The sequence below is a fragment of the Danio rerio genome, chromosome 10 (genome assembly GCF_049306965.1).
Source record: "Danio rerio strain Tuebingen ecotype United States chromosome 10, GRCz12tu, whole genome shotgun sequence".
NCBI classification, from domain to species: domain Eukaryota; kingdom Metazoa; phylum Chordata; class Actinopteri; order Cypriniformes; family Danionidae; genus Danio; species Danio rerio.
Window position 1 is genome coordinate 40,837,391 of NC_133185.1, and position 22,204 is coordinate 40,859,594.

Below are 22,204 nucleotides of genomic sequence, written 5' to 3' on the forward strand. Positions count from 1 at the left end.
GCACAGAACAACATGAGCATTTATAGCAAATATACAAAAGTAAATATCTCGCTCGCTACACCTCTATGATTGGTCATGCGCTCACCAGAAAACGCTGCAATTGGCTCTAACGCTCTAGTGCTGTTCCCCGATGAGTGAGACTGATATACGGCAGCGGCGATCACAGCTGATCCCTAATAGACACGGTGGAGAAAACTCGGTCTGCAAACACGCTCATGTCTGAATCCGCAAGTATCGCTAAAACAGCCGAGACGAGAGGAAGAGTCACACCAGCAGGTCAAAAGGCCACAGTGAAAGAGAGTGTGTGTGAGAGAGAAATGGAGTTTACTTTCATTTTCTCAAATCGCAGTGAAATAGGGGCTGTACTTCTGTTTTGATGAAAGACACAGACACATTTTGCAGAATTTCTGCATTTTAAGCAGTGTTTTAATTGCTCACGCTCGCCTCCCTCACCGTAGTAAGCTACGTGATATATATCATTTATGAGATAAATGACGTCATAACCTGTTAGAATCTATTACTGAACCGATACCGAATTGTACACGTCTGCATCGCGGTGCACAGAAGAAACAATTAATTTTGACATGCCTTGATTTTGGCCAATTTCCAACACAACCTAAAAATCAACAAAATAATAACGTTGTTTTTAGACATCAAAATAACATTGTCCTTAGATGCTGGCGACCTAAATCTAACCTAATATTAATATCTTATTACGTTGTGAGTCTGCTGGGCTGAATTGCAAGAAAATCAAGAAAAAAAGTCAAGAGATTCAAGATATGTTTTCAGAAATATTTAAAAGAACTGCTATCAGAATACTGAGAGGTAAACTCAGGTTTAAAAGTTTTAAACTGAAAATAACTGATTGTTTTGTATTGTAAGTTGGCAACTCCGAATCATGAGCTGTAAATTCAGATTTGTAAGAATTGTAGGTACAAATGTTGCTGTTATGAGGGGAAAAAAAGAAATAATGAGATGTTACCCCACAGTTAAAAATTAGTAATAATAATACTAAAGAAAACGTAAGAACTGCACTATTAAACTAAGAGCTGTATTTTTCTTTGTAACTTTGCCATTTCAAATTTGAAAGTTGATTTGTGAGACAAATTACAATTATGCACTGTCAAAAAAATTGCAGTAAATTAACAGTTTACCCTTTTTTGTGGTGCCATGTTTAGTATTTAACTTATTTATGTATTTTGTAGTGCATTATGGAACCTTGATTTATCATCAATCAACTTTGATGTTGAAAAGTTTGACATTTTTCATGGACATTTATAATAGTTTGAAATGATATTGTCTGGATTGAAGCTTCTTGGTGTAAATTACAGTACAGAGACATGGTAATAAACTGTCAGTTCTTTCCCTGTGACTTTACAGACTTATTTACACTCACTGACCACTTTATTAGGTACAGCTTACTAGTATCAGGTTGGACCCTCTTTTGCCTTCAGAACTGCCTTAATCCTTCATGGCATAGATTCAACAAGGTATTGGAAATACTTCTCAGAGATTTGTCCATATTGACATGATAGCATCACACAGATGCTGCAGATTTGTCGGTCCATGATAGGAATCTTCCATTCCACCACATCAGAAAGGTGCTCTATTGGGTGGAGATATGGTGACTGTGGAGGCCATTTGAGTACAGTGAACTCATCAACATGTTCAAGAAACGAGGCTGAGATGATTCGCACTTTATGACATGGCACATTATTTTCCTGGCCAGTGAGTGTAAATGTGACCTGATCCAGCAAAATGAGTCATTGTTACCTACATTTCCAAATGATTATTTTTGATTGTCTGTTCTGTGAAATTAGCTAAAATGAAAATTAATTTTTTCTTTTTTTTCATGTTATTGGCCTGTATCTGAAAATGTAACTTTTGACTCGTTGCACTGATAGAGCAAATATCAAGGAGCCCTTATGCAATTCATAACTGCAAAAATAAATAAATAAATAAATAAATAAATAAAAATTCAGAAAACATCACTGTTTGTTATCAAATTGTATTTTTTTCATGAATAAAACCAAAATTTTGAAAATCCTGTCCTTGTAATTTAGCGAAAGGTGAATTAATTGAGGTTCACACAGGTGAGTGGGCTTGACAAACCACCTGTAGAAACACTCTGCCCTCTAAAAAACAAACAAAAACACCCCCACCCCTAACTCTAGCACTTTATTCTCCAAGCACTGGCAGTTCCTTGTATAATTAACTCTTCTTGTGTGTATTGCCTCTTCTTATTGAATCGCTGAATGCCTCTACAATTGTAAGTCGCTTAAGAAAAAAGCATCTGCTAAATGAATAAATGTAAATGTAGAAACTAAGTCACAGTTTTGTGAATAAAACTCACAGCTGTGAAATGTAAACTCGCAATCGCAGGAAAAAAGTCATAAATGTGAGATAAACAATCACCAGTTACCACCAAGAACATCCCGTGCTTGTGTGCTGCATAATCTGCACACTTTTGAAGCTCTAGCAATGGATTATGGGAGCAGCCAGTGCATTTCTGAAAGGACGTCACATGCCGCTCGCATGGAGTCTGTTTCTCTCGAACAGATGTTTGTTTAATAAGGGCTTAGCGTCTGTAAACATGTCGTCTGGCTGTATAGTACGTCTATTGAGTCGCTTGCATTCAAACTGATGCATGCACTGCTTATGCTGCTGTGTGTTTATCTCATCCTAATGTGGCTATTGCAATAAGAACAGCAAAAAGAGAGAGAGTTATGCGCTTAGAGAGCAAGATAACAGAAGAACTGGACAACAGAGGGATAACTCTGTAGCATAATATGGGCAGTATCTCATTCTGCAAAGCTTGTTTAACAAGCCAAAGCCTCCAAACGAGTTCTTGACATAATTGAAGCTTGTTTCAATTTTTGGGACTCGGCATGTGTGTGTGTGCTGTGGAAAACACATTCAAATGAAAAAAGCCTCTCAAGCAAGTCAACAATTGATGAAGGTGCATTATTATTAGAGGAATAAACAAAAGCTCTTAAAGGGATAGTTCACTCAAAAGTGAAAAGAACAAATGTGTAATAATGATTTGCTCTGTTCAGTAGAACAAAAGAAGCATTATTCCAATCCAATTGGAGTCTTTATGGCAATTTTATATGCTGATTAAATATGCTAAACTAAACAGAGAACACTGGGGGAAATTAAGTGAAATTTGGTGTAATGCTAGAGACACAATTTCAATCCAATTTGGATCAGTTTTAAGGTGTTTTGTTTTTTTAATAGACACAAACACACAAATAGTCGGAAAATTGGTGTATATTGAGATGCATTATTTTAGTTTGATATAAATCTCTTAGTTTTCTTAAAAAAACTATGCAAAATAAAAATGTGTAGATGCAAATTTCACTCAGAAATTGCTAGTAATTTAGTAGTAAGCATTTAAATAATTACAGAAACAAAGTTCTTGGAGTGATGGACATACATGTTTTTGTAAACCGTTATCTTTGTGTTATTCAGGTTTTTTTATTTTTTTATTCTGGAAACGTATTGCTATTACACATAATAACAATCTAGTAACACAAATAAGATGTTTCAAGAAACTCACTTTAAAAAAAGCAAGTAAACTTGAATTTTAATTTGAATTTATTGAATGGGATAGGCCCTTGAGATGAATCATCTCATTTTCGAGGGGGTCCCTAAAAAGTTCACAAATCAAACAGAGTACAACACATCATAAAGTACATACACTTGACAAGACAAACAAACAAAAAAATCAAACAAGCAGCACACTCCACCTGAAACACTTCCCACAATACGAAGCCTAAATAAGCAACAACATATAATCAAAAGTACAAACAATCTGATATGCAAATAAATAATAAACATTTAATTTGGAGCCAAATTTAATAACATCCGCAAGTTGTTTCCAGAAGAGAAAATAAATAAGCCCTGAAAAGACGAAGTGATTTAATTGATTTAAAAAAAGAAGGGAGATTGTTCCAGTCGGAAGGTGCTTTGTATTGAAAGGACCTGCGGCCACTTTCTGTAGAAATTCTGGGAACCAAAAAATAATTCTGTTGCACATGACGAAGCGAATATGATGATGTAAATGGAACAAAAAACTGCTTTAAATAAGAAGGGAGATTAAAGTAAACACATTTTAAAAGAAACAAATACCAATGATACTGTCTGCGGAACTTAGGTTGAAGCAAACCAAGTGTTTCATATAATATACAATGGTGGGTTACTTATAACTTCAGTAAGTTGACTTTACCCAAGAAAGTGTGTAAACGCGGACATGGAACTGATAATTTAACTTAAATTTTATATTCATGCACATACTTCATTTACCTAATCAGTTTATTATTCAAATTGTTTACTCACATTTTTACACTCTCAGAAATCAGGGTACGAGAGCTGTCACTGGGGTGGTACCTTTCGAAAAGGTACACATTTTAATCTAAAGGGTTCATATTAATGCCTCAAGGGTACATGTTGGTGGTACAAGTGCACCTTTTAACATTTTTAGGTACAAATACATTCACCGGCCACTTTATTAGGTACACCTTACTAATACTGTGTTGGACCCCGTTGTAAATTTCCCGTTCCATCATATCCCGTTACACCAAAGTTGCGTTAACAAACAGTTGGACGGGTGTACCTAATAAAGTGGCCGGTGAGTGTATATGCCAAGTACCAATATGGACCCTTTAAGTACAAATGTGTATCGTTTGAAAAGGTATCACCCCAGTAACAGCTCTCGCACCTATTTTTCCGAGAGTGTAAAGTCCACTAACCGCTTTTTACAATACATAGCTGTTTATGTCTATAGAACAGTAGTCAGTAGGCTCCAAAAAGTGCTGTCTTCCTCAGAAAGAACTGCATACATAATGAAAATGTTCATTTTTGCCTGAACTCTCCCTGAAGGCTCAGTGAAGGGTCAGTGTCCTTGAACGCTGCAATGTTTTGACCCGCACACAACATTAGACATCTCAGAGGTGACTGCAGACATGCATCCCTACGTTTATCCTCTAAAGAGAGCTCGTTATGCATCATCTCCTGTTCCCCGTCTAATCTGGGCCACTGCAGCGTCTCGTATTCCAGCTTCAGCGGAAGAGTCTTCGCTAACCGCTCCTGCCCAACGATGGCTGCGATCCAGAGCTCTGACAGGAGCAGAAATTAGTAGATTAAATACTGCATGAGTTTGACAGAACCTGCTGCACCGTTTCATCCCGCTTCCACATGAAATAAACAAGCTGTACTTCTGAGTTGGCTCTTGAGAGCGCCGTTCAATAAATGAATAAATTAAATCGTTCGCATCCAAATAAATGCGTTTGGAAATGCATGAAATTACTCATGGGTTTTGCTGCAGAGGAAATGACAACACGGCTCCTTCTGTTCGCCACCGAGCAAATAGAGGCAGACAGTGACCCACTTAAAGCACACTGAAGCCAGATTTGCATATAGAGTCCAAAATTAACAATCACCTTGTGCCAGTAGCGAGTAAGAAAGTTGGAGATGGTCAATACGGTAACACTTCAGTATAGGGACCGTTTCTCATTGTTGACAAGTTGCTTATGTCCTGCCTTTATTGAGATATTGGCTGTTTGTTTGTACTTATAATGTACATATTCTGCATGACAGGGGTACACAATGGCTCAGTGCCTAGCTGGTTAAAGTGCCGGCTGGGTCAGTTGGCATTTCTGTATGGAGTTTGCATGTTCTCCCCGTGTTGGTGTGTGTTTCCTTTAGGTGCTCCGGTGTCCCCCACAGTCCAAAGACATACGTTATAAGTTAATTGACACTAAATTGGCCGTAGTGTATGTGTATGATTGAGTGTGTACGGATGCTTCCCAGTACTGGGTTGCAGCTGGAAGGGCATCCACCGTGTAAGACATGTGCTGGATAGGTTGGCGATTTTTTCTGCTTTGGTGACCCCGATGAACAAAAGGACTAAACTAAAGGAAAATGAATGAGTTAACATTCTGCATGATCTTATTCTACATCTCTAACCCTATCCAATATCTAAACCCAACTACTGTACCTTACTAACTATTAATATGCAGAATATTAAGAGTTTATTGAGGTAAAAAAAAAAAAAACATAGTTAATAGTTTATTAATACCGTGCCGTAAAATAAAGTGTGACCTTCAGTACATAATACTAACGCCTCGTTCATACCCAAGCAGAGCATAAGCAGTGTGTTTTTTTTTTTTGGAGCGAAAGCAGAGCTTAAACACCTATAGTTGCAGACCAAAAACACAATGAATGACAGTAAAAAGTATTAATTTTGCTCAATAAATGCATTGATAAGATCCACCAATTTTCAAATACTTCATAAAATAAACTTAACCGATTAAAAAATTGGTCCCAAACTTTAAAACTAAATTAAAAACATGTTATAGTATCAGTTTTGCTTTAAACTGTAAAAATATTGTACCCTAAATTTACAGTAAATTACTGGCTAATAATTGCATTACTTTTACAGTAAGTTACTGTACAGTATGTAAATCCACAGTAAATTATCGTGAGTTACGGCTTAATAACAATTATTCTGTAAATATTTCTAAATATAAAAAAGTGCCTGTACTAGCATAAAAGCTAATCTGTATTACTTTCTATGTTGAATAAAATATTAATAGTGTTTGAATACCTATAACTAATGTGCACAGTAATTTGCTGTAATCGTGATGCCTGCCTCAATTTTACAATAAAATTCTAAATATGTCAAATTTAACAGTTAAATCCTGTAAAGTGGATCATTTCCGGTTGAGTGAACGCAGGCGCGTTTTGGCTGCCGCTGCTCACCGTGATCACTTTTAAATACTTTTATCTGAAAGTTTTATCTGAATATTTTAATTTGGAATTCACTTCATCTGATACTATTTCGTCTGAAACCATCTGAAACCTTACCCGACTGCTGTTTGACACTTTGCGCACTGGATGATTGACGTGGACGTTTGCTGACGGACTTACTGATAACTTTTCTGGCTCCGTGGGCTCGTCCTAACTAAATTACAGGATCTCAACATGTGGCTGTTTAGGCTGCTTCTATGGATTATCCTTTGCTCTGCTGTGATCAGTGCCGCTCCTCTGATGTATTCGGCGGGGGACCTTTACAAACTTAGACCGGCAACTTCGCAACCTCCGTTATTACTCCACAATCACCCGGACCTTACCCGCCGGCCGAGACCGAAATACATACATCGGGGATCTCGTCGGAATGTTTCTTCAACCACCAATCATGATAGGAATGGTATAATTCGGTCGTTTTGGTCTAATACAAGACTGCCTAGATTCGCCAGGAGGGGTGTTAACCATGACGTGCTTTCATCGCTGCCCAGGTCAGATTATATGTCTAACGTTACTGTTCGTTTTATGCTTCTAAATGTTCGATCTCTCAGCAATAAAACATCCTACATTCATGAACTCATTGAGGACAAAAGTATAGATTTTATGTGTCTTTCTGAGACTTGGCAGAAGCCTAATGACTTTTTTATTTTGAATCAAACTGTACCTTCCGGATATAAGTATTTATGTAAACCTCGCTGTACCGGTAAAGGGGGAGGTCTTGCACTAATTTACCGTGACTGTTTTAAGATCTGTCCGATACAGATAGCAGAGCCTACATCTTTTGAAGTGTTGGCTGTACTACTTAAAGGTCCGACTCCTACTGTTCTAGTTATAGTCTATAGACCACCAAAGGTATCTGCATTGAATATCTTTTTTAATGAACTTTCTGCTATTTTAACACATGTGTGTACTTTATCTCCGAACATTATGTTGATGGGAGATTTTAATATTCATTTTGATAACACTGCCAACATTCAGTATAATGATTTCAAACTGGTCCTGGACAGTGCTGACCTTGTGCAGTATGTCCACTTTCCAACACACTCTAAGGGGCATATTCTTGATCTAGTATGTTGTTCTGGTGTTGTCCCTAATAATATATCTTCAACTGATCACTTAATCTCAGATCATAAATCTGTATTTTTTAATGTTTCTCTTTCTTTGGGAAGAGTTAAACCTCCACGCTCTGTCTCATTTAGAAATATTAAGAACATTGACCATCATGTCCTGGAAGGAATGATTGATTATTCTGTAAACCAGTGTCTGTCCACTTCTACTTCTGACTTGGTAAATTTTTATAACAATAGCCTGTCTCAAATATTAGACACTGTGGCTCCTCTAAGAACCCGCATTGTATCTTATACCAATCCCTCTCCATGGTTTACTCCTGAACTTCGTCATCAAAAAGCTCTAGGTCGTCGCCTGGAGAGACTCTGGAATAAAACTGGTCTAGAAATCCATAAGCAGATGTATTCTGAGCATCTTGCTTCTTACAAGGCTGAAATAGAAAGAGCAAAATCAACATTCTACTCAAATCTCATCACCAGTGGACACTCTAATACAAGAACTTTGTTCAGTACTGTTGACAAATTGTTGAAACCACATGATTCTGTTTCCCTTGATCCTATTCAGTGTGTTCCCTACTCTAATTTTCTCCATGCTAAGACTGATCGTATTCATCATGAATTGCTAAATTCTGTTTTGATTGCTCCCAATTATCAGTATGATTATAGCCATGTTAGCGGGTCAGTGAGTATTCTGTCTAATTTTGAACTGCCCTCAGTTGATTTTATTACTAGGGAGATCATGAAGTCTAAGACCTCTACCTGCTCACTTGATCCCCTACCTACTGTTTTAGTTAAGTCTTGCATTAATTCACTATCCTCTTTTATTACATCTATAGTGTGTTCTTCACTATCAACTGCTACTGTTCCTTCATCTTTAAAAATGGCCTCTATCACTCCAATACTCAAAAAGACCGGGGCTGATACTAATGACCTAAACAATTTTAGGCCAATTGCCAACCTTCCGTTTGTTTCAAAAATACTGGAAAGAACAGTAGCAGCTCAACTTCACTCACATCTGCTTACTAATAACATCTATGAGCACTTTCAATCTGGGTTTCGCCCTAAACACAGCACAGAAACAGCCCTCACTAAGGTTGTAAATGATCTTCTTTTAGCTGCTGATTCTGGTTACCTGTCTATACTTATTCTTTTAGATATTACTGCGGCTTTTGATACTATTAGTCATTCACTATTATTGGAAAGACTGGCTTCTATAGGAATAGCTGACAACGCACTCTGCTGGTTCTCTTCCTATTTAAGTGACAGAAAACAGTTTGTGCAGATAAAGAATAGACGCTCTGATCCTGTTTCAGTCCTTCATGGTGTTCCTCAAGGGTCGGTATTGGGGCCACTTTTATTTATTATTTATATCCTACCTTTAGGTCATATATTTCGTTCTTTTGGCATACATTTTCATTTTTATGCAGACGATACACAAGTTTATATCTCCACAAAACCTACAACATCGCACCCCCCTTCTGACCTTACCAAATGTCTAAATGAGATTAATACATGGATGACTAATAATTTCTTAAAGTTAAATGCCAGTAAAACCGAAGCCCTCTTGGTTGGCTCAAAATCTGTTTTATCCAAAGCTCAATCTTTTACCCTGTTTGTTGATAACTCCCCAGTCAATTTCTCAACCCAAGTGAAAAGTCTTGGGGTTATACTGGATGGCATGCTCTCATTTAGTTCTCAAATTAGTAATATCTCACGTTCTGCCTTTTTTCATTTGCGTAACATTGCAAGACTTCGCCCTTCACTATCTCAACAAAGTACTGAAGTGCTTGTTCATGCTTTGGTTACATCACGGATTGATTACTGTAACTCGCTTCTCTCTGGTATTCCTGATAAACAAATTCATAAACTACAGTTGATTCAGAATTCAGCGGCTAGGATAGTTACCTGCTCGCGTACTTCTGATCACATAACTCCAATTCTCTTTCACCTGCACTGGCTTCCTGTTCACTATCGTATACAATACAAAATCCTCCTCTTAACATACAAAGCTCTTCATAACCTGGCCCCTCACTATCTTTCTGATCTTCTTCAATTGTACACTCCTTCACGCTCACTGAGATCATCTTCTGCTGAACTGTTATCTGTCCCCCACTTTAGGATAAAGTCATTTGGAGGCAGGGCTTTTAGTTGTACAGCACCAAAGTTATGGAATTCCCTGCCTTTGCACATTCGCCAGATGGACTCTATTTCCAATTTTAAATCTCAGATAAAGACGTTTTTGTTTAGGATAGCTTTTAATGATTTGCTGGTTTAAATATGCTGATTGTCATTTTTACTGCTTGCATTTTTATGATGTGCTTGTAATCTGCTGTAAGGTGTCCTTGAGTGCTTTGAAAGGCGCCTAAAAATAAAAGGTATTATTATTATTATTAAAGTGATATGACTAAATTACTAAATTACTGTGAAAAATGACAGTAACATGTTGTGAAATTCAAGGAATTTATGCCAGTGTAGTTAGATTATGTATACAAAATATTAGTAATACAACATTAGTAACTTGAATAATTAAATGAACCTGTTGTTAGAAAATCTCCTGATTACAATCAACTTTAACTTGGGGACCATTAACTACAAATTTTGCCTCAACTAAACGTCTAATTAGCTGCTTATTAATAGTTAGTAATGTGCTGTTAGCTTTATAGTAGGTTTGGATAATTTTTAAAGATTCAACAGACTAGAGTCAATTATTGTTTTATACTATGGTTAACACACTTAAAAATATGGTTCAGATGTTTTATTGCAAGACATTTGTCAGGTCTGTGTTCTCACGGATCTCATTTAACGCCTTCTGTTTCGTTTCAATTTGATTTTTTGATAGTTGTGTGCAGTGAAATTACCTAAATCATTTGGCATAGTGATATGGAACTATAACGTGGTCATAACCAGCCTTTAACTGTAAGGTTCCATGAAAATAATTGGACACCTTAGGGGCACCTAAGCATCTAAAAACGCTGCAATGTTTTGGAACGTTTTATAAAATAACATTTAAATGCACCTCCTCCGCCATCTTGATATCAAATAATACTGCTGTCAGGCCAACTCTATTGTAAACAGAAACGTGTAATGCTTGCCATCCTTATAAGTTCTTCAGATTTTTTCACTGCTGTGAAACCAACATTGATGAGCGGCGCTGCATGGAAAAAGTTAGAACTATTTTAAACTGATTTAAAAAAACTCAGGCATGGCAAAATATGCAATATGCAAGCGTAATAGTCACACATAGAAAAACAATGGAAAAGTAGTGCATTGGAATGAAAAAGCTTGTTCTGCGTCAATGACTCCTTGGAACAGGGGCGCCCAATCATGTTCCTGGAGATCTACCTTCCTGCAGGTTCAGCTCCAACCCTGATCAAACACACCTAAAGCAAGTAAGTAGGATCTGAAGGAGCATTTGGTAATAAAAGACAGGTGTATTTGATCAAGGTTTCAGCTGAACTACGCAGGAAAATTGATCTCCACGAACAGAATTGGGCACCCCTGCCAGAATGTACATCGACCAATCAAAATTAAGCATCCAGCAGGTATTACATTCATTCATTTTTTTTTCGGCTTAGTCCTTTTATCAATTCGGGGTCGCCACAGCGGAATGAACCGCCAACTTATCCAGCAAGTTTTTACGCAGCAGATGCCCTTCCAGCCGCAACCCATTCCTGGGAAACATCCACACACACATTCACACACTCATACACTACGGACAACTTAGTCTAGCCAATTCACCTGTACTGCATATCTTTGGACTGTGGGGGAAACCGGAGCACCCGGAGGGAAACCCAAGCGAATGCAGGGAGAACATGCAAACTCCACACAGAAACGCCAACTGAGCAGAGGCTCGCCTGTATTACAAGTAAATAACATTTAATTAAATTATTATAAAGTAATATCCAATTTTTTTATATATATTCTGCTGATAAATAAGTAGTTAATAGTGAAAATTGGTCCCCAAGTGATACCAAATTTGGCTTTTTTTTTGCATTGCAGCAAAATTCTGAGGAATAAAGTCACAATCACGTCACGCCAGATGTTCTAACCATCATGGATTTGTTTGTTTTTATGTACTGCGCAGTTCTAGGAACTGAGTTTGTGTGAGTGTGTGTGTGTGTGTGTCAGATATAAAGGTACGGTGTGTGACGGATGTGTTTGGATGGTTTTCTGGTCAGGCTGTGACACACAGGCGCTGAGATCAGCATATTAGGACATCCACTAATCCCAACATGTTTGATCTTCTCCTCCAACCAGCTTGACTCAAGGACGCACTCTTTTACTCAAACACACACACACACACACACGCACGCAGGCACGCACGCACGCAACTGTGGAGGGCATTTTGATGGATTCAACTGAACTGAATTTAACACAACTGAAACACCTTTCTTCCAGGAGTGTACACCACAATATTCATTCATTTTCCTTTGGCTTAGTCCCTTATTTATCAGGGGTCGCCACAGCGGAATGAACCACCAACTAATCCAGCATATGTCTTGCGCAGCAGATTCCAGCTGTAACCCAGTAATGGAAAACACCCATTTTCACAAATACACATAAAATGCGGCCAATTTAATTTAACCAATTCACCTACAGCACGCGTGTTTGGACTGTGGGGGGAAACAGGAGCACCGAGAGTAAACCTACATCACAATGTGCCAAATGTAACTAATTTCAAGGCAGCAGAGCTTGTTTGAGCGCTGTCAGTAGTGTGTTGTGTTCAATAGGTGCCGTTTAACAGATCTAATAAGGGCTGCACGCTATTGGAGAAATCTGGCAGTACGGTATTTTGTTTTCATATATTGCTATATGGACATCACGGTGGTGCAGTAGATAGCACCATCGCCTCACAGCAAAAAGATTTGCTAGTTCAAGCCATGGCTGGATCAGTTGGCATTTCTGTGTGGAGTTTGCATGTTCTCCCTGTTTTCGTGGGGGTTTCCTCCGGGTGCTCCGGTTTCCCCCACAGTCCAAAGACATGCACTATTGGGGAATTGAATAAGCTTAATTGTCTGTTATGTATGTGTGTGAATGAGTATGTATGGATGTTTCCCAGTGATGGGTTGCAGCTGGAAGGGCATTTGCTGTGTAAAACATATGCTGCATAAGTTGGCGGTTTATTCCGCAGTGATGACACCAGAATAATAAAAGGACTAAGCCAAAAAAAATAAATAAAAGAATGAATGAATATTGTGATATGAATATAATTTGACCAGATGATTCAAAAAGCTCTATTTGGAAAGGTATGATTACTTTAGATCCACCAGGACTATCAAGTATTTTTCTATGCAGTGCATTTGCATAAAAAATAATACATTACAAGCATATATGAATACGACAGAAGAAACAATTTAAATACAAATTTAAATATAGGGGAATCTAACAGTACTCAAGGACAGAAATTCAACCATGAAACGTAAAATAGCATAGACATCATTGAATAAATAATATCTTTATCTTTTAATCTTTAATAAAATCTAATCCTGTGATGTGACTACTGTGGATACTCTCAATGCCATATCAATGCTCAAACAATATATTGTTCAGCCCTAGATCTAATATACTGCACTGATTCACATGCAATTTCATTTCACAACCAACATTGTTAATCTATATGCTTCTGACGTGACCTTGTGTGTATAAATGAGATGTAAAGAATAGTTTAGTGTAATACTCGGGTGTTGCAACAGCCATCTTTTGGTTTGCCGCTTAATTTCTGTGTGCTACAAAAGCCTTGTATCAGGAGTTTAAAATGACACGACTAAAATGCCAGGCTCGGTCCTCATTTACATTCACACACACACAACAATTTGCATTAAAGAGATAGTTCGCCCAAAAAGTGCAAAGTCTGTCATCATTTACACTCCCTCCACTTGTTTCTGTTTGAGTTTGTTTTTTCTGTTGAACACAAAAGTATAAATGCTGAAGAATGGTGGAAAACAGCAGCCACTGACTCCCATGCAAATTGTTCCTACAATTGATATTAATGGCTGCTGGTTTCTAACATTCTTAATAATTATCTTGTTTTGTGTTTAACAGAATAAAAAAATTGTAAAACGGAATCATTTGCAAGTAATAATAATCATAAACAATGCGTTTTATTTAATGGCACCTTTCATGACACTCAAGGTCACCGTACAGGACAGCTAGAACAATCGGTTCAAATGAAAACACAATAAGAAACAATAGAATACAATACAAACTTTAAAAATGCAGTCAGGTAAAGAGAATAAGCTGTTCTAAACAGATTTGAGTTTGGATTTAAATTGTGAAAGAGAGTCTAAATTACGGAGATCAGAAGGAAGCGAATTCCAAAGCTGAGGAGCAGATGAGGAGCGGATCTCAAGTGTGTAAATGATGAGATTCTTTATATTTTTGGATAAACTGTCCCTTTAACTGCATGGTGTAATAAATGATCCGTGTAGTATTTTGAGCTGTAAGTTCACCGACACATTCCGGAGACACAGTAAGACTTTTTATATGTTGTAAAAAGGACATAATAGGACCCCTTTAAGGATTGTGTTATATGATTGACAGCAGTGTTTAGCAAAACACTTGAATAGCTTTATATAGCTTGTGCTTTATTTGACCTCAGTCCCAGTGGGATGATTCGCTTGTCAGCTTGAAGCGGTTGAGAAATGTGTGTGTGTGTGTCTTTTCCCTATGTGCATTTGTTTTGTGGTTTTGTGGCCTTTACATGGTGTTTACAGGATGCAGGAAGAAACGTGTTTGTTTACAAGAGATACTCACTGGCCACTTTATTAGGTACATCTTGTTAGTACCTGACAGGTTTCCGTTTAATCAGGATTCCTTAGTTCTGTTTTCCCGACATTTCAATATCCATTAGGTCCACCTGTGTTTACACTCTTTAATGCCATTAATTAATCATGTCTTGTGTGTTTATGCTGCCTAATTTTGGTTACTTGTCCGTTCTTGTAGTGTCAACCTCATTGTCATCAATTATTTGCTCCTGGTTCCCATGAAGATAATGTAAACAAATTAGAAGATAGTTTGGTAATACCTGTTTCTTGTGCGTTTGTGCATGTGCACCCATGACCGTGCCCAGTTGGACCTCCATTTTGCCCTCAAAGCTTAGATCTTTGTGGTATGGATTCAACTTCAACAGCGTACTGGAAACATTCAGAGATTTTAGTCTATGTCAGTGTTTACCAACTCTATTCCCGGAGGCACACCAACAGTACACATTTTGGATGTCTTCCTTATCTCAATCATTCATTTCAGGTTTTGGAGTCTATTCTAACATTCTGATGAGCTGATTCAGGCGTGTTTGATTAGAAAAAGGTGGAACATGTGTACTGTTGGTGTGCCTTTAGAAACAGTGTTGGGAAACACTAGTCTATATTGGAACAACAGTCTCAGACAGTTCTCATAGACTTTTTAATTGCACATTTACAGTGGTTATCACCCAATCCTACACATTCTAAAGGTACTTTGCTGGATTGAGATTTTATAACTCATGAGGGCACCGAACTCACAGTCATGTTCAAGATAGCAGTTTCAGCTGATTTGAGCATTATCGTGCTATTAGTGTTGTCACGATATTGGAACTTCAGTACCAATCAGTACTGAAATCTTGAAAACATCTATTTTTAATTACAAGTGATCTGCTGATGAAAACACCTGGCATTCACTCCAAAGAGTTTGATTTTGGGCTCATCAAACCAGAGAATTCTGTTTCTTATGGTCTGAGAGTGGGGAGGGGCTTCCGTCTGGCCACTCTACCATACAGGCCTGATTGGTGGACTGCTGCACAGATGGTTGTCCTTCTGTAAGGTTTTCCCCTTTCCACCAAAGAACGCTGGAGTTCAGACAGAGTGACCATTGGGTTATTGATCACCTCCCTGACTAAGGCCCTTCTCCCCCCAATCACTCTGCTTAAAAAAACCGGCCAGCTCTAGGAAGAGTCCTGGTGGTTCCAAACATCTTTCACTCATGGATGATGGAGGCCACTCTGCTCATTGGAACTTTTAGAGCAGCAGAATTTCTTCTTTAACCTTCCCCAGCCATGTGCCTCGAAACAATCCTGTCTCTGGGGTCTACAGACAATTCCTTTGTCTTCATGCTTGGTTTGTGCTTTGACATGCACTGTCAACCCTGGGACCTTATATAGACAGGTGTATTCCTTTTCAAATCATGTCCAATCTACTGGATTTACCACAGCTGAACTTCAATTAAGCTCAAGAATGATCAGTGGAAGTATCTGAGCTCAATTTAGAGCTTCACGGCAAAGGCTGTGAAAATGGATTTTTCAGCTGTTTCGTTTTTAATAAATTTGCAAAAATTACAAACTATTTTTTTTTGCATTGTCATCATGGGGTATCGCGTGTAGAATTTTGAACAAATAAATAAATTTAATCTATTTTGGAAAAAGGGGTGCAACATAAAAAAAAATGTGGAAAAAGGGAAGCGTGAGTCTTAATGCTTTGAGCTGCAGCCATGTGATGGGACAACCCAATCTCACAGCACTTGTGAAGACACGGCAAACTGAACATTTTGATTTAGTTGCCAATTCGTAAATAATTGCAAATTCATATTCATACATTTTACTATGATTTGCTCATTGTTCATTGAAAAAAGGGTTAGGGCTGGGGTTTGGGGACAGGCCTCCTTTTAAAAATTTAAAATTTTTATACAAATTAAATCGTATAAATTTGCAGGAATAAGCACTTTTCTGACAATAAAAATAATTATGTTTCCTTGAGAGTAGTGTTGTTAAAAGTATTGAATTCAGAACTGATCTGTGTTTGCACTTAGTGAAATGGGGTAAAGAGTGGTGAACCGATGATCTTCATTGCCGATCACAGTCATTTCTGTTGAGCACATGAACACAATGGCCACTTAGCTGTGTTTGAGAACATGGTCAAAGTTTAAATGCTAGTGGGAAATTGACGTTCATAAAATTTCAGTACTGAACTTGATCCTTTTGACAACACTACTTGTGTGATCTGGTTGGATTGCTTGGCTAAACTGGTATTGGGCAGGTTAAAAGAACCAGAACAAACACAGCTGTTTGGCACGGAAAACATTTTCAAAGTAGCAGCATTGTTTTTTAAATAAACAAGAATGTTCACTTAGCTTGTTTCTTAAATATCTGCAAAAATAACATGATATCTTTATGCTTTAGAAGAGTCAAAAACTTACTTACAGCACCTTTAAGTCAACTATAGGAAAAGAAACAGTAAAGCGATATACAGTATTGGTACACAACATGTAAGCTGATGGATCAATATCTGTTCCCATCTCCGAATCCAGCTTGTGTTTCACGCACAAGTGCTTTGATTATAATTCTAATTAAAGTAAGTTAATCAGCGTATAGGGACACGCCGACCTAGAGCGCCTGTAATTCAGTAACACAAGTTTAGCTGGACGGGTATCGCTAGCAATTAAATCAATGTCATCTTTGCTTTGTGTCGCTCCATCCGGATAGGCTATCAAGTTCATCCGCACGCATAAATATAAATGCAAACAGGCAGAAAACTGACGTCGGCAGCCAAATAAAAAGAAAGTGACAGCTTAATAGCGCAGTGAAAGACAAGCAAGTTATGAAAGAGACTGGAGGTACAAGTTGGCATTTGTTATGTCTGAATTATGCCAAGATTGCATAGGGAGAGAGAGAGATGGAGCGCAGAGATATTCATAGAGCCCAGAAAGTGGGAGGGAGGCTGGAAACTCTTATTGTGCTCACTGTAATAAGACAAGGGAAGAATAAAACGGAGGAAAGGCTGAATGAAACGGTCCAAAATTCGCCAGCCCACTGTCAGTTCTTTAGTCAGCCGCTGTTTATCGCTTTTCTCATTGTGTGTGACTCAATGCTACGATAAAAGCGTGATTTAACAAAAGCCATTGAAGTCTCCAGTTTGCCACTTTTTTGGGGGACAACAAGAAAGGCTGACAGTCAATCAATTGCGAAACGCTTGGCGAAGTGACGTTTCTTGGTCGTTTCATGACCCCTCCAGGATCTCACTCATTCTTTGTTTCGCTATTCACTCTCATTTATCACTCAGCTCACTCTGCATGAGCGTTTCGTTTCTTTTTTGCTCCTTTTATCTGCTCGCACTTGCAATTTAATGTAATTGTAATCTAATAAAGAGACAGATCTTTCTCCTTTCTCTCTCTGCTGTGACTCAGATGTGTTTCGCGAGATCCACTCACGTCTTTTACACCTTCCCATCTGTTAATGCGCTCGCAGGAAGTGACAAAACTGTCGTGTTTGGATCATGACACTGAATTGTCCAAATCTCGGGCTGTTAAAGGGCTTCAGTGCCCACGCTGGACTCTTATGTAAACTTGAGTGCAAATTTGCTAATAAATACTATGTAAAATGTTTGGTCACCCACACACAACTGCACTGTTCACTTAACCTTGTGTTGGTGGTCTTGGTGAAGCTCCAATTTTACTTTAAAAGGCAACTTGAACTCTGTTTGTTTTATACGTTTGCTTGATTTCTGGTCTTGTGTTCCAGGGTTAACTGTTTTTGTTAACTAAAAGAACCGATGTATGGAAGAAACCAAAATACACAGTAAAACCCAACAGTCAACTTTATAAAATGAAATGAGTGTAGTTTACTCAAAATTGACTGAAGGTTAATTCTACTCATTTGAAAAGAGTTTTGAACTCAGTGTTGAAGGTAATGAGTTAATAAAATATCTAATTGCTTAAATGGAGTAAATTCACAGTGCTCATTTGGATTCGTTTTTGAACTTATAAATGGTGTGTTGTAATCGGTGTCCTCAAATGGTTCGAGACTCTTAACTTTTTGGGGTTTACAGTGCATCTGATAGTTGCCAATGAAATAATTTTTATTTTCAATTAAACTAGGCTAAAAAATAAATAAATAAATAAATAAATAAATAATAAAAAAACAAGCAAAAAAAATCTTAACTAAACTAGTTAACAAATATTAACAATATTAAAAAATAAATTAATAAATTAATGAATGAAAAATAAATACAAATTACTACAAATTAGTAAAATTAAAATAAAACTAAAATAAAAAAATAAATAACTAAATAGTATATCAATAGTATCTCTCTATTAAGCTAATGGAGGATGCCAATATTTGTAATTAGATGTAATACTACAATACTACAAACAAATATTTAAATATATATTTTTAAATAATTTAAAATTTGAGAAAAAAAATGGTTGTAATAAATAATAAAAAGTAAAATCCAAATGTATAATTTAACCAAATTGAATTATGCATAAAAGGAAATAAAATCAATTCTGAACTAAAATAACATTAAAAATGTATTTAAAAATGTACAATTTTAAAAGTAACTTAAAATTTAAGAAACAGAAAATATAGTTGTAATTATTAATAAAAAGTAGTGAATTTACTTAGTACCTAGAATAAAACTAAATTAAATGATGCCTAAAATAAATTAATTAAATAAAATAACATTTAAAAAAATGAATAAAAAAGAAACAGAAAATAGGGAGAAGAGAACTAAAATCAAATAAAATTTTATTAAAAATAAAATAAAGGTACTTGCTATAATGTAAATAAAACAACAATTTACCCCCTCTTTGTAATTCTTTTCTCTCCGCAAAGACATCTTTGTCTCACTTTAGACAATGGTTTACATATGTGTACTCAGATTCTGTGGACGTAGACCAAGAATATATACAGTGCTCAGCATAATTGAGTACATCCTCATTGGTTTGATTGGTTTATTCTCAAAACATCCTGTTTTGAAAATGAATATTTTTATTGATTTCTCAGTGAATATAGGCAATATATTTTGATGCATTTAAACAAAACAGATTTATTAAACAGATATATTTATTAAAATATTGTTCAAGTCACCAAACATATTTAGAAATTGAAAGATAATACAATTAAATTCAAGCTAAATAATCACTTAAAAGTAGTTACCTAAATTCCCTTTTGTTCCCCATTCTGGTGCGCTGTTTGAACTGCAGCAGATCATCTTGACCATGCCTACATGCTTAAATGCATTGAGTTGCTGCCATGTGATTGGCTGGTTAGAAATTTGCATTAACAAACAGTTGGATAGATGTACCTAATAAAGTGGCCGGTGAGTATATACATATAAATATACAACCAGAAACTTGGCAGCACCTTCCTGAAAAAAACACACCATCGTTCTAAAATACACAAGCCATGCCAAGAAGGAAAATAAAAATAAAACAAGCCTTCCGCATCTGGCTGAGCTTTAACCAAATTCATCCAAATGAGCCGAGCCAAAAATTCAATCTCTCAATCTTTTGCTTTCCTCCAGCCCATTATGCACCTTTCCAACCTGCCCGATTCACTTAGAGTTCATTTATTGCGACGATTTGTCGAAAAGCCTTTTTCAGAATCAATTATCCGTTTACCCTGCGCTCTCATTGGAATAAAGGCTTGTTAGATGCACTTCACGTCACTGCCATCGGTGTTGGAAATGGAGCTAATGAATGCTAATGCATGCTAATAAATGCTAAATGGGCCGATCTATTAGAGTCCAGGCGGCGCTGGCTAGTGACACCATCCTCACACACACACACACACACACACACACACACACACACACACACACTCACTCTGAGGCCATGACCATTATCTGTAGCCCCAAACACATGCTGATAGTTCTACCATAATGACTTATTTACTGAGCAAACACAGGAACAAGTGGTTTCATGTGGCGGTTAAGGAGCTGGGTCAGCTTTGGGATTATAAAGGGGCTAGTGTGTCACTTTTAAATATCACATCTCTTAAAGGGATAGTTCACCCAAAAATGAACATTTAACCATTGCATTGAATCTACTCACCCTCAAGTGGTTTCAGACTCATATACATTACTTTCTTATGCTGAACACAAAAGAAGATATTTTGAAGAAAGCTGGAAACCTGTAACTGTTGACTTCTATGAAAAACAAATACTATTGAAGTCAATGGTTACATGTTTCCGACTTTCTTTAAAGTATCTTCTTTTGTGCTCAACTGAAGATTGAAACTCTTAAAGGTTTGAAACTAGTAAAGGGGTAGTAAATGATGACATAAGTTTTATTTTTGGGTTAAGTATCCATTTAAAAAAATGCTGCCATCATTACTGATGATTTTCACCTAAATTTGATGCCTCGCAAAATACTTTTTGCTAAGAATATATGACCATGTTATGCATCACAATTAAGAACTAGACCTTTTATTACATATTATTTAAAGCATTTTATTGTATCTTTATGCATTAATTTTTTTATCATCACTTGACTGCAGATTTTTTACAAAAACAAAAGAAAAATGCACTTTTTTTTTTCCAAAATGATGTATTTTTATTATACACTTACCGGCCACTTTATTAGGTACACCTTAGTAGTACCAGGTTGAACTCCATTTTGCCTTCAGAACTGCCTTTGTGGCATAAATTCAACAAGGTACTTGAAATATTCCTCATAGATTTTGGTCCATATTGACATAGCATCTCACAGTTGCTGCAGATTTGTTTGCTGCACATCCATGATGCTAATCTCCCGTTTCACCACATCCCAAAGGAGCTCTATTGGATTGCGATCTGGTGATAGTGGAGGCCGTTTGAGTACAGTGAACTCATTGTCATGTTCAAGAAACCAGTCTGAGATGATTTATGCTTTATGACATGGTGTGTTATCCTGCTGGAAATAGCCATCAGAAGATGGGTACACTGTGGTCATAAAGGGATGGACATGGTAAGCAACAATACTCAATGCTCAATTGGTACTAATGGGCCCAAAGTGTGCCAAGAAAATATCCCCCACGCCATTACACCACCACCAGCCTGAACCGTTGATGCAAGGCAGGATCTATCCATGCCTTCATGTAGTTGACAACATATTCTGACCCTACCGTCAGAATGTCGCAGCAGAAATTGAGACTCATCAGACCAGGCAACGCTTTTTCCAATCTTCTATTGTCCAATTTTGGGGGAGCATGTGCGAATTGTAGTCTCAATTTCTTGTTCATTGCTGACAGGAGTGGCACCTGACCATTCTCCTCTGACCTTTTTTTATTTTTTTTATTTGTGCCTACAGAACTGCTGCTCACTGGATATTTTCTCTTTTTCTGCCAAAAATAAATACAAATAATAACTGTACATGTTTATACCAACACAATCTCATGGCAATTCGTAACTTTTTGATTTAGTGGCTAATGTGTATGAATTCGTATGATCTAATTCGTACAATTTAGTACGATTTGCTCATCACCCAATGACGGTTGGGGTTAGAGGTGGGGTTGGGTGCCACGCCTCATTTTTAAAATCGTACATTTTTGTACGACTGAACTCGTACGAATTCATACGAATTAGCCACTAAACTGACAAAACGTA

The 22,204-nt window shown here is 37.1% G+C and overlaps 1 protein-coding gene and 1 long non-coding RNA gene across 9 annotated transcripts in view; one reads left to right on the forward strand and one right to left on the reverse strand.

Annotated features, from left to right (window-relative positions):
* The window catches only part of rtn4rl1a (reticulon 4 receptor-like 1a), a 235,371-nt gene that overhangs the window by 80,881 nt on the left and 132,286 nt on the right, over nucleotides 1-22,204 (forward strand). The window lies entirely within an intron of this gene.
* The window catches only part of LOC141376432 (uncharacterized), a 251,223-nt gene continuing 232,857 nt past the window's right edge, over nucleotides 3,839-22,204 (reverse strand). For all 8 annotated transcript variants that reach the window (XR_012386473.1, XR_012386472.1, XR_012386468.1 and 5 more), the window contains one exon: nucleotides 3,839-5,117. This is a non-coding gene — a long non-coding RNA (uncharacterized lncRNA). The remainder of the gene's footprint in view (nucleotides 5,118-22,204) is intronic.